At 40.3% G+C, this 13,126-nt stretch overlaps 1 protein-coding gene across 3 annotated transcripts in view; it reads right to left on the bottom strand.

Moving 5' to 3' along the window:
- Positions 1 to 4,452: 4,452 nt before the first annotated feature.
- LOC141944856 (uncharacterized) overlaps positions 4,453 to 13,126 on the bottom strand; it is a 127,070-nt gene continuing 118,396 nt past the window's right edge. For all 3 annotated transcript variants that reach the window (XR_012629345.1, XM_074872112.1, XM_074872111.1), the window contains 2 exons: positions 9,353 to 9,563; positions 4,453 to 4,674 (listed from right to left, as the gene is read on the bottom strand). The gene's annotated coding sequence lies outside the window, so the exon portion shown is untranslated. The remainder of the gene's footprint in view (positions 4,675 to 9,352; positions 9,564 to 13,126) is intronic.

Here is a 13,126-nt window from a genome sequence, read left to right on the forward strand (position 1 = left end):
TGTGTTCGAGGTCTTTGCCCTCTCAAGAGCAGCCACGGAGGAACAGCCCCACAGTACCTACACACAGTCGCAGTGCTGGATTTTCACAAGTGGGGCTGGTAGCACAGCCTGTTACTAGGATTGTCTAAAAACATTTACCTTTGCTTTAGCATTTTGCCAAACGAAGTAAAAATTTTCACTGGGGGCATCTAGTTTTAGAGAATATGGAGGTTAGCTCACATTAAAAAAACCCCAACAAGAACATAACAGGATCACGGAAGAAGAGGTATAACGCTTCACACATCCATGCAGCTGAGATCTAAAATTCAGCAACAGCGGTTTTAATGTCAGGGATCTGCTCACCTTTTTTTTTTCATACCTTGTCTCAAAACACCACATATTTTCTCCAGGGCACAGACGGGAAACTAACAACTGAAATCTGGCCTCACAGAAAGTCCTTCACCCACCAATTTTCATCTGGTCTGTTAGACACAAACACACAGGCTTTGTTCCAGCAAGATGTATTAAGCTTCTGCACACCGATCAATATGGCTGTTACACTAAAAAAAGAAAGATGTTTAAGCAGACACAGATTTGAGTGTGTTATGATATACACTTATCACATATTATGCACACTCATGACGATGCTTTTTCCTCACACCTAATGCGAGCACCACCACAGCGCATGACCTCAAGAAGTAATGTTGACTTGAGCTTTAAAAAACTAGCTTGTTTTTCATCAAGATTCCAGCAGCTCAAGCTACTACTTACAATTTTCATACAAACATTTTGAGTATACAGTGCTGGAAAATATTTGGTACCACAGAGTTGTGCTTTAAAGTTTCTATTGGAGTTCCCATTAGCTGTAATGACACCTACTGCTAAGGACAGACCTGATTAACTGCAGGCTTGCACACTGCTAAATATAGGCACATGTTTTTGCATTTACTGTAGATCCTAGCGAAGAGAACGCTATGGATTTCTTTGGCCCTTTGTTTTAATGGGATTGCCAGAATGACTAGAATCTGAAAACTCACAGCTCATTACCAAGAACAAAATGCTGACCCAGGCAGAGCCAAAAGATTTTAAAACTACTTCAGAGACGAGATCTAACAGGCTGCTGTAGAACGTGGAGAGCATTTTCCCTCTGTTCACCCCTTTCTCCCATGCAGAACATTTGCTATAAATTTACTGAATGTAAGGCTAAGCTAGAAATTTCCAGCCAATTTTGCATCCTGGAGAGGAGCGGGATGTTTTAAGCTACACACAATGCAATCACTACTCACACTCATCTAAGATGTTTACACTGCAGCTGTGAGTCTGCATTTTCAGCAGAAGAAAGAGAGTTCAGAATCTGCAATGCATGTCCCGCAGCCCTTGAACATGGCCAGCATGGTAAGTATCCTTACAGCAGTTTTAAATTAAGAGATCCTCTTTAAACAGCAAGAAGAAAAGAGAAGATTAAAACCAGCCACAGTATCGCCTATTCCCCTATGTTTTTCAGACACACAGCAATTTTTCCTCTTGTACCAACGGCCTTTATCCCTCTCTATGAACAGAGTCAAATAACATTTCTAACCTTTCATTAAAGGTATTAACAAAAGATCCTGTTTTGAGGTGTTGAATGACCTCAAATACCACCCGAGTTCAGACACGTGATATTTCTGGACCAGAGAAGCAATAAAATACCCAGTTTTGCTGTCGAACATAACATCAGTTTTTTCATTTGCTCTCACCGTGGATGTCACAGCTTGCCTAGCTACAGAGATGAGGGTAATGCTTTTTAGGTGAACAAGGCTTTCTTTTGTGTAGCATGTGAGATAGGAATAGAGGATTATGACTAACTTAAATTTCCAGTTCAGCCTACAGTAATGAGATGCTGTATAATCAAAACAGATACAAATGGTTATACAAAACCAGTCTGATACCTCTGCTCTGAAGGTACCTTAAGGCTTACAGGATTTCTATTTCCTGGCATATTTTGCATGTGGGAGAACGATTTCTATGTCTACAACCAAAACCAGCACCTTGTTGTTTTATTCCCCTTCTTTCAAAGTTTTTTGGTGTGAGCCTCTATAGTTTGTATTCTCAAAATGTCTATAAGGGACCTAAGATCTTCCCTCCATGGTTTTCCAGATGCAATTTGTGCCTTTTAGATAGCAGCAAATTCTCTTTTGGGGGCACTTAAATGTCATGAAATGAGCCTGCTTATGGGAAACTGAGGGACCAAATCAATGTCTGGTTTTGGTTTTTTTAAATCTGGTCCTTCATTTTCATTGTTACAGCTTTTTATCTGTAATATAAAGGAACATTGCGTGACTTAATCTGGTATTATCTGTAAAACACCGGAAGATTCCTGAGGGGGAGGTAAGGTTGAACAAAATCAGTGCATTGCCAGTAAAATTTGTTGCACTCAAACTTAGATGTCAAGGAAGCAAGAACATCTTGAATGCAAGTTCACAGCAGTTTTGGAATAATTTCCCACGATAACTTCGTTCCACTCAGATGAACCAGAAACAAAACAGATCAAGAGCAGACAAACTTCAAAATAAACAAAACTTCTTTAATTCAAATTTTCACGATAAAGATTTTTAAAAATATAATTGTTTTGCAGGCAGTTATTAAAAATAAGGCGAGACACTAAATTTAGAGCTATTAGGGACAGGATGACAACAACTCTATCCAGACTTACTTTGCTGGTCTCAGAAGTATGTTTTAGCTCTTGTTTTTCTGTGAATTAAGACACTGATGTTGTTATGCTGCTTATCAGGGAAGGCAGTAGGTTGTATAGTTATCTCCTGATTGGGGCAAAATCACTACCCTGAAACCACACAACCTACTACCTCATCCTGTTAGAGCATCAAGCGCATCTTCTGAAGGAAACTAACATTTCACCATTTGCAAGCAAGATTTCCTTAGTACTTTCTAGCCCACACATTTCTCAGCCTTAAAAAGACCATAATTATGTCCTGTTGGCCCCTCCCCACAGTTCTACCTGGAAGTCAGTCAGAATTGGTGGGGTGACTCCAGAGACATACGAACCACAGTGGCAGTACACTGTCTCTCCAAATTAGCATTATGTAATAAAAGAACAAGTTAAATCAGCGTACAAAAACTGACTAAAGAAACCTCTTTACCTAGGGCTCAAGCATTTACCAGTTCCAGGGCAGAACATGAGCGACTGGAAGATGCTCTCTTTGTTTTCTGTCCAACTCATCACTTCATAGTTTCTCAAACAGCCTGTGCACAGTGGATTTAAATAGCTGCTGAATCAAAAGTGGGATTTTCTATTGAATATGAACACAAATGCCACAAAGTAATAGAGAAATGAGTCGGCTGTTTCCAAATGGCCACTGAGCATGAGCACGCCCCGCTGCAGACTGGGTTGTACCTCCGTGCCCTGTGACTTACACCCCGTTTTCTCTGAGAAAATGACAAAAAGGAAATTGCTTTTGAACCTGAATGGGAATACAGGAATCTAAACACTAGAAGGACATTTGTGTTCTTTCATAACCCTTCTACAAGAATCAAATCCAACATGTGGACAGAGCCAGAGAATGCTAATGTTTAAAGATATTTGCTTTGTCTTTTGAAGACATATCCAGCGATGATATCACAGCCACTTCAGGAAAGACAGTAGATTGTATAGTTATCTGACAGGCAGGGCATAACCCTAAAACTATACAACCTACTACCTCACCCCAAAGGACAGTCAGACTCTGATCAGATGAAATGCAAGTTGTATTCCCAGACAGCTGGATTGCTTGGCGACAACCTAGAAGAGAAAAAAAATCTGGAGACAAATATTAACAGTCTTGACTCTGAAATGGTTTGCTATATACCGGTCGACATTTTGCTTAATGAGCTCTAGTTTCACGTTTGAAACGTTTAATAGATTTGCAACTTGTGAAGTCATGTCACTGACAAGATACACGAGGGGAAAGAGGATACAGCATTCATTTTTAATAAACGCACTTTTGTACTTCCAGTTCTGACATGACTGCGTCTTATCAAACCAGTTTTGTCGCTTCAGGAAAGGCTTCGCTACAATTTAGAGTGGATGCTGACTTTGAGGGACTGTTTAACGTGCTTCTAGATATTCCTCTATTAATCTGGTGGGTAAGAGCTGAGTTTCTCTAACTGAATTTCCCAAGGTCTGCATGGGTAAATCCATAAGACTGAACAAAGAATTTGTCAAGACTGTGAGGAAATGCTGTGGCCTACTTAAACAATACGCTACTCCTCAATGAACAGTAACCCAGCTCTGAATCAATGGCCAAACCAAACATACCCTACCATACTACCCAGACTTTGGTTAATATGACTAGCAGAATTGCCACTATAGTATAATCTACTCCAACCTCACACTTATGTTACAGTTTGTTATGCCCTATCACCTGGTTTGATGGACCACAGCACTTCTCATTCAGGGCAGATATAAAGAAGTGGAAATCACTGAGATACTAGTCCATACTGGTAATATAAATATTGCTTTAATAAATAAGCTTAATCAGCTAACTTGCTTTTTGTTAACAGTTAACTAAAGAAAACAATAAATGATACACACATCAGCCACACACAGATAAACTAAAGCCATGTTTCACTATAAAGCAGATCTCACCCCAAAGGCAGAAGGTCCCATACTCGGAACTGAAGCGATCTGCCACCGCTTTCAGAATAATTGATAATGGGGATCTAAAAAGAGAGGAGCAAGAGAAAACACATACATATCAATTTCATTTCACTGCATACTGAAACAATTATGAGGTGAGTGAGAGCACGTGTGAAAACAGAGAACAGCTTCTCTGAACATCATTTCCTCAAGGAGAACCATGCACAGCACCAGCTTTCTCGTTCAGTAGTTACTACCACAATTATACCACGGTCTGTGGGGACACCCAATTTGAAACAGAGGGGCAAGAGACAAAGTACAGTTGAAAAAGTAGAAAAGGTATTTTTTTAGATCTGACTTAAATGTTAAGAGCATTGCAGAGACAGGCAGACAGAGGTATCAGCTACTTCACCTTCAAGGAACAAACACTTTGAAACAAAGCAGAGAAGGAAGGAGAATGCAGAATTAGGTATCAATGTGTTAATCCATAGAAGGCAATGTTATACCCTCAACTTCAAAGATCTTTTCACTGTAGTGGACTGAGACCACGTGTAGAAAGAAGTTAGTGGTTGCTGTGAGCTGTACGTGGTGCCTATTTGTTGCACAAAACAGAAATGGTGCAGCTGTGTCCGTTCTGAGACCACTGTACTGGAGGGAATACTGTACAACCCCAGATTTCACCTCTTGTCACATCAGTGCCCTTGTAGGCCAAGAAGGATATACATTAAAATATTCTTTGTATACTATGCAGAAGGAATAGCCTGAGAGATTTCAACATCTCATTAACGTACACTGGTGAAAACTGGTTGCAGAAGCCGCTCTCTAACCACTATCAAAGAAACTCATTTGGAAAGCTCTGCAGCAGAGAGCATGACAGTTTTCTCTAAGTAAATGTTAAATATCTGCATTTTCTGACCAGCTTTTTGGCAAGGTCAATTGCTCTCTGCATAATCCTCTGAAAAAACCCTACCCTGTACCTCTGGTTTTTACATAAAATATTTTAAAACAAACGTCTTCGTCATGCGTGTGGTCAGAGATCTCAGTATTTTTCCTAAGAGCCAAGAATTTGCATTGGAGCTTTGGCTCAAATGCTGGGCAGACGTCAGTCAGTTTTAGGAACACTGGGTGGGTACCTGTGTATTGTGCAGTCACCTCACAGAAAGTGCCTTCAGCGTAAAATAAACCCTACGTTATATAAATATAACAGCGTAACATAACATAATTGGAGGAAAGCTGTGTATTGTGTGATTGACTTCAAAGCGAGACTTTTGTATAAGCATCAGCTTTATAGTGGCAGAATAAAAACAACGTAACCTTTCAGCGTAGCAACTCTTTATGCTGGATGGGCCAGTGAAACCAGTTCAAAGGACCCATCTGGAATTGAAAGGACGCTTCTGCAGTAGTGAAAAGCCCAAACTACCCCACAGGCCCAAACACCTCCTACAACTGGAAATTTTGGATGAAGAAGCTACGCTTAACAGCTGATTCCAGTGACTCTAAGAAACAGAACGGAAAATACAGATTCAAACAATGGCAACATTTTGGAAAGCCTGAATATGTTCTAGGGATTTACATCGCCTGCCTATCTTTAATGTATCTTGAGCCTATCTTTAATATATCTTGACTTCACTTTCACTTTTAGGTGCAATGCTAGATAGGAGATTGGAAAATGTTCAGCTTTCTTGAAAAAATGGCGAGCTTTTATTAACCATTTCAAAAGGATTCTCTTATTTTTTACAATGATAATGATGCTAAATATTCTTTTCTTTATGTGCAGTTCTGATATAATGTTGCCTTAATGTATATTTTTCCCACAAAAATAGGAGTAGTTTCAAAGACATGGAGATAATTATTTGTAGAGTACCATAAACTTTGTGTAATACTATTTTCTGTAAGATCTGCTATTATGGGTATTAGTAGTACTCATTAGCAGACAAAAATGGAAGAGAATGTGCTTTATCCAACATCTAAAATTAACGAGTCTTCTGCTCTCACAAGCTGCTCATAAACTTATTTTAATTGACTAGATCACCAAACAAGGATGAACTTTAAAATACTTAATGAAAGAAAAATGCATGTTCATTTCCTTTCTATGAAGAAGACATGCATACAAAATAACTATCTGGCAAGAGTGATGTTTCTAGTTTAACAACTGTTTAATACCAGCAAAAATATGACATTTCCATATTCCAACTCTCACTGCTCACTGAAAAATGTCTGGGAACTGATGTTAATAAATACCTCAGCAGTCACTTTTTAGAAGGCACAGGGCCAAGTCTGCCATTTCTATGATGTAATAGGAAAGAGGACAGTTTTAAAGTAGGGTTGCTATATAATTAACAGCCTTACTAATTAACAGACTCTGGGACAACACGGAAGAGGCGTTTTGCGATTTCAGAGCACCTTCCGCCCAAAATGTCAGGATGATTTAAAAACACAAAACGTCACTGGGCTCCCAGGAGGAAAGTACATGCCCTGGGTGTGTGCTCCAGGTAGTCCACCGTGATTATACCAGGGAAAAAGATGGCTCGGAGGCTAGTGGCAAGGTAGGGATACTCCTCAGCAAGGCTGAGGGTCTGGATGCAGGCCAGATCAGTGGTTTCCAACATCTCTCCATATAATGATTATCTCCTGGCTTCCAAAGCACTGTACAGTCACCACTCTGCTCCTACAGACTATCCATTCACTATTAAAAATGTCACAAACATTTGCTGGCAAGAGCGGTTGTGGGGTAAATGGCTGAGGATCTGCTACGGTGGATGCTGCAGCCAAGGGAATCTTTCTGACCGGATTCAACAGGACCTGGATCAGTATATTTTTAACTAAATATAACAAAAATGACACAACGCCTCCATACAGCTTGCATCCTTCAAGAAGTAAAAAGTATTCTACCGACACAGATTTTGTGACTCCTATGAAGTACAACATACATCATGATCTTACTCATTACTTGAAGACAGCTGCTTCTAAAATGGCAAACGACAGCTCTTTCCCCAGTTGTGAAACTTTACTGTAATTTAATAATACAGGACAGATTCTGCCAGAACTGCGGGCAGGCACAATGGGAAATACTCACAGGACTGAGCCTCCACAGCCGCCTCCTACTTCACTGGAGAGGCATAAGTTTTTCTAAAATTGGATTCAGTTAGGCTCCTGCTCTAGACACTTCTCTGCACAAGTGTCTATCTTCCTCAGCTGGCTGCAGAAGAACATTGGCCTGCGTGCACTAACCTTTTAATATCTTTAACTAGGCATTAGTATAGCCAGGCTGTAAGTAGATCAAACTTATCAGCCTCTACCTTTGTGCTGACGTCCAAATGGGTGATGAACTTTGGTTGTGATGTTTGCTCATCAGTGAGGTGACTTGCTGCTGTAACATTCAGGTGTGCTGTTCTGGTTTTCAAACCCTATTCACAGTTTTGCATGGAAACATTTTCCTCAAAGTCATTCAGGAGACTTCTTTTAAGAAGGGGAGCAATTCACATGCTATTGAAACCAACAGTAAACCTTCACTTGGCCTCAGTGGCTTTGAAGAAGGTGCTGATGATCCAATACAGCAAAAATTATGAGAGACAGAAGTTAAATGCAACACTTCTGTATCCTTAGCAAGCTTACATATCAGAAAAGAATTTAGGCGCCAACGACTATTTGCATTTAGCAGTGATTCTATTAAAATCAGTTATACAATTTTTGTTCACCTTTGTCTACTTTCTTTATTACACAGAACAGCATAGCTACCGTGACATGGTACTATTTAATAAATAATTCTATGTATTCCCTGAAACCATTGTCATTATCTAACTGTTTGCAAATATCTGGGAAAGACGAGCACCTGTGAAATGAGTCAGAACTCTGGCTAAATGTCTCTGAGCTCTGCAATATTTATGTATGTTCCTAAAATCTGAACATTTTATGTATGGGAAAAAAAAAAAAGGCAACAGAATGCAAAAACATACCAATACATTAGCTTAAATAATTCAGTCTCACATACTGTAGCCTGACTACCAGCCCAGACCTGCACAGGAGCTTCCTTATCCTCATGTGGACCCATGCTGAGTTCAAGGAAATGCCTCCATAGAAATGACCACTCATGTAGCATGTTTCAGAAAAGGTTTACAATGGTATCAAAAAATGGGACATGCTTAATGATAGCTGCTTTAACCTACTGAATGGGTATACAGAGATCTGACTAGCAGTAAAGACAAGGAGCTTGGGCTGGGTATACATCAAAGGCGTTTGTATATGTATAGAACCTTCACAGACATGTTCTATACATGTATGTTAGGCAGTTCATAGCCTTGCTGCTATAAAACGCCTTGAATGTTAAACAGATGCTTCAAAATGACAGTTTTCCATCAAAACACCACCTCATTTTTCTTGGATGTGGGATCATGTCTTCTGCTTATGCAAACTGCAATACCTACACTGACAAAATTTTTATTTTTCTGTTGCATTTATTTCTGAGCTTTGCTTATGTAATACTCTGAACACAAAAGCCCTAAAAGCTAGTAATGATAAAAACACTCAGAATCTCTCAAAGCTTCCACAAAAGGGGAAATTAAACCAGGGGTATCACTGGCTGCTCTGTACGTTGCACTTGTATTCTTAAGCAAATAAATATTTAAGGAGATACATTTTTTTTAAAAAAAATAAACTCCAAAAGGAACGCAGAACTGTTCAATGTATTACGAGCTATTTGTTTTGCAGGACTTAAATATTTATCTTCCGTGTTTTCCTAGCATAATCTTTCCGTCTACTTACTTCCCAGGCAAGTTGTTGTGTTCACTCCGATGGGCTTTCTGCCCAGGTCTAAGACGACTGCCAGGCGTGACACGGACGGCTGAGAAAGCAGCAGCAGCAGCAAGGGACTCATGCTGGGCTGCCTTTCGGAGCTCTCCATGGCAGAAATGACGATTACCAGATCCTAATGCCCAGAAATCAGGGTGAGGCCAGCGTCCAGGGGAGATGAAACCTGTGTGGAAATGGCAAATCCACCGGGGGCAAGTGAGGGACGTCTTACGAAAAGCAAATGTTACAGGTACTCTTGATATCTTACCATGCCTGAAAGCAAAAAAGCAAGGCTGGATTATCTGGGAGATGAGTGTCTGCAGTAAGAGGAGATGAAGCTGTGACAAATTAGCGATTGTTTCTTGTTAAGAAAAGAGCTAAGAAAATGTGTCAGTTTTATTTTCTCTTGTCAGAGGTAGCTAAGAATAAAAGAGGCATATAACACCCTTCTTACAGTAAGCATTTCCTAAATATTCATAATTTATCTCCACGCTCTAATGCAGACTGTATTCATGCAGATGACACAAAAATGAAATATTAATGACACCCCCCCAAATATTGCCTTATTTTACAATGTTGAACATCAGACCTTATTTTTGGAAGAGCTGAACTCACGTAACTCAGCTGACATTACCTGGATTTGCTTAACATCTCTGAACACAATATTGGACATTTAAATTGAGCACTCTTATCTTTGATTTGATACACGATGTCTAACTCTCAAAACTGTGTCTTTCTTGCTTCCCCTCGAGCCCCGTGAAAATAAAAAATGCAACTCAGCACACTCATTGATGCAGAGAACAGTCAGGATCAGAGTCTTCCAGCCTCTCTAGCTAAGTACTCAGCCATCCCACAAGAACTTATTTGCGTAATGTTTTTAAGCATTTTTGGATGGAAAAATCTCTTACTACACGGAGAATCTTAAATAAGCCACTTGACTTTTAAGTCAACCAGATTTGGCTTTTTTGTAGCTGCAATTCATACAGCGTCACACCCAACCTATGTGATAACACTGATAGGAAGTGTTATTTATTTCAGTTCCTTATGTAAGCTAGGAAAATAACATTAACCAGAGTCACAAGATTGTGAAAACAGTATTCATCTGACATCATCTTAAAAACCGCCATCTCCAATCTCAACCCACAAATTCCTTTTTTGGAAAACTGAATTTTCACTCTGAAATGGATTTAAATCTTTGCAAATTGTTTTTTCTTTTAAAAAGAAATGCAATAAACCAGTATGTGCATGTCCTAACTTAATTAAGCACCAAGAGGGAATGTCTGTCAGGGTATGTTCTAAGTTTCAACAAGAAACTAAAATTCATTTTGCAGAAATGCAGCTGTGCCAATAATTCTAGTTGGTAGAAAAATGTCTTCTGCCCTTTGCCCCATAAGGCTTCCATTTAAAATTTTAGCCTTTAGTGAGACCAAGCAGCTGACAAGTAAGAGTGAGGAAATTAGCAGTCTGGGACCCAGAGTTAGATCAAGGGTCTGAATAACCCAGTGTTACATGGATTGAGCCTAAAATTCTGTATTTACATCAATGAACACTTACATTTGCCAACACCACAAACAGGATAAAGTTACTCGAGTGCTAAGGAAGAATAAGCTTTGTATTATGGCAGATGAGCAAAATCCATCCTTTAGAAACTGTTACATTTGTCATGTTTGCTTTCGATCCGTAGCATCTGAAATTGTTCATAGCATTATATGAAAAGCTGGCATAAAATCACCAGTCTATGTAGGATGCTCATTTTAAAATAGTGTTAAAAGCTTAAGATTCATTTCTATTTTAGAACGATGTTCTGAGGTCTGGACTGTATTTTGGCTCAAGCCACTGGGCTTGGTTCAACCTGACAGTCAAGAAGCAAAAGCCTGGAAGTTCACATACATTAACACAGGGAAAATACTGCTACAGGCCTTGCAAACCAAAACTGCAGCGGGCTGTTTACTTCTGGCTACTTTTTTGTGGAGGGGAGGGTAGAGACCTGCTCAAAAATCCCTTTTGCAAGAGCAAGTATTCTCATTGACCCTGTTAGACATTTTCACGTCCACGTTAGGGCATGGCTTTCCCATGGCACACCCGATGACAGTGAGAGATGTGGGGCCACCCGGCAGGGAAGGCCCCTGCCATGCCTCCTGCCTTGCGTCCCCTTCCTCTGCCGTCCTTCTGGAGCCTGAGCCAGGCCCTGCCTCGTGCACGCCTCTAACTCCCAGGGACCTCCATGAATTTGCTGCTAACACCACTGCTAATTATCGAGTTCCCTTTCTCCTTTTAGTTACTGTTTTTCTTTGGTAACCAGCAGATGATCTCTGTGTACACTAACAGCCCTTTGATATTCTCTCAAGTTGTGTTATGATTAAAAAAAATACACACGTGCTTTTGTCACAATTACTTTGCTCCGCGCTGGTCGGTTATTTTCCATTCGGAGTATTCCACGCTGCGGGCGCAACAAAGAGACCGAAATGAAGGCTTACACACACGCTCGCTGCGCCAGCTAATGAGATTACCAGCCTCATTAGCCATCCAACGCAAAGCCCAGTCTGAGACCCAGACCAGGTTTACGCAGCGCAAGTATTAAAAAGAGAGGGGAGAACCACCAAAAATTGCTGGTTTTACCGCAAGGGTCCGATTTGACCATTTGCAACCATGTTTTGAGGGGGGCGAAGGCTTTGGGAGTGCTGGGGGTGACCAGGGCAGTGCCAGCGATACGGCGCTCGCTGGCACAGGGAGCCCTCTGTGAATCACAGGTGAGGAGCTCGGGTGGCCGGACACACAGCTGCCTGTTTCAGCTCCCTCTGTACAACCTTTGGTTTTCTCAGGTGACCGGCGCTCTCCATAGATTTACTCTAGTGTAAGTCTTTTTACCTGACACGAAAGCTTTCACTGGTTAAACATTCATTAACGGCTTTAAAGCAGGGCTTCAGGTGGTAGAGAGCGAGCAGCTCTTTGCCAGAGCTCGGCGGTGTGTTAGACTCTTTGTGTCCATTATTCATGATGCTGTTGCTACAGGCCCTAATTTTACATAAATGAAAGTCACAAGAGAACTGTTAGGATGAGCAACTAGGAAGAGCACAGGAAAAGAGCGCCTCGTCAGTCGGTATTAAAGACACAGTTTAGTATTACATTTTCTGATTTTGAAGCCTCTTGGGAGTGGAAATATGCAACACATTTTCTCTGAAGAGTGACAAGCTGAAACCTAAAATCTTGAAGACGGTCTTTAAAATCAATTTCTTCATGTCCTCTGCACAACTCCATTCCAATTCCCCGCATATGAAAAATACATAACCTCTTATCTCCAAATTCATGCGCCTTACAGTTCCTTTTACCTCCTATTTAAAAACTACTAAAATCTTATCTTAGCTATCATGTAAGCTATTGTTCTGCGCCTGCTCTGGGATGCCGGAAGATTTCAGAATTTGAAATCTGTTGGGCAAGGAGCATATTATACTTTCTCTGAAGATAGAAACGTGCACACTAATAGTTACCAAGCCAGCAATACAGGAAGCAGACTTGATGCAACTGAAATAATTAATTCCCCTCCCTTTAACAACATAAAAAATAGTCATATAAAAATAGCTACTTTTCTGTCTCACAGCATTTATAGCAAACATACTGGACGGTATTTCAACATTTTCCTGCGGGACAAATGGCTTTGAAATAAGCTTCAGGCACAGAATCCATGACATGTAAATTAAGATACACTTCACAAGATATATCTTAGTTGTGAAAGTAGGTCATGCATTT

Source organism: Strix uralensis, chromosome 5 (assembly GCF_047716275.1).
Source record: "Strix uralensis isolate ZFMK-TIS-50842 chromosome 5, bStrUra1, whole genome shotgun sequence".
NCBI classification, from domain to species: domain Eukaryota; kingdom Metazoa; phylum Chordata; class Aves; order Strigiformes; family Strigidae; genus Strix; species Strix uralensis.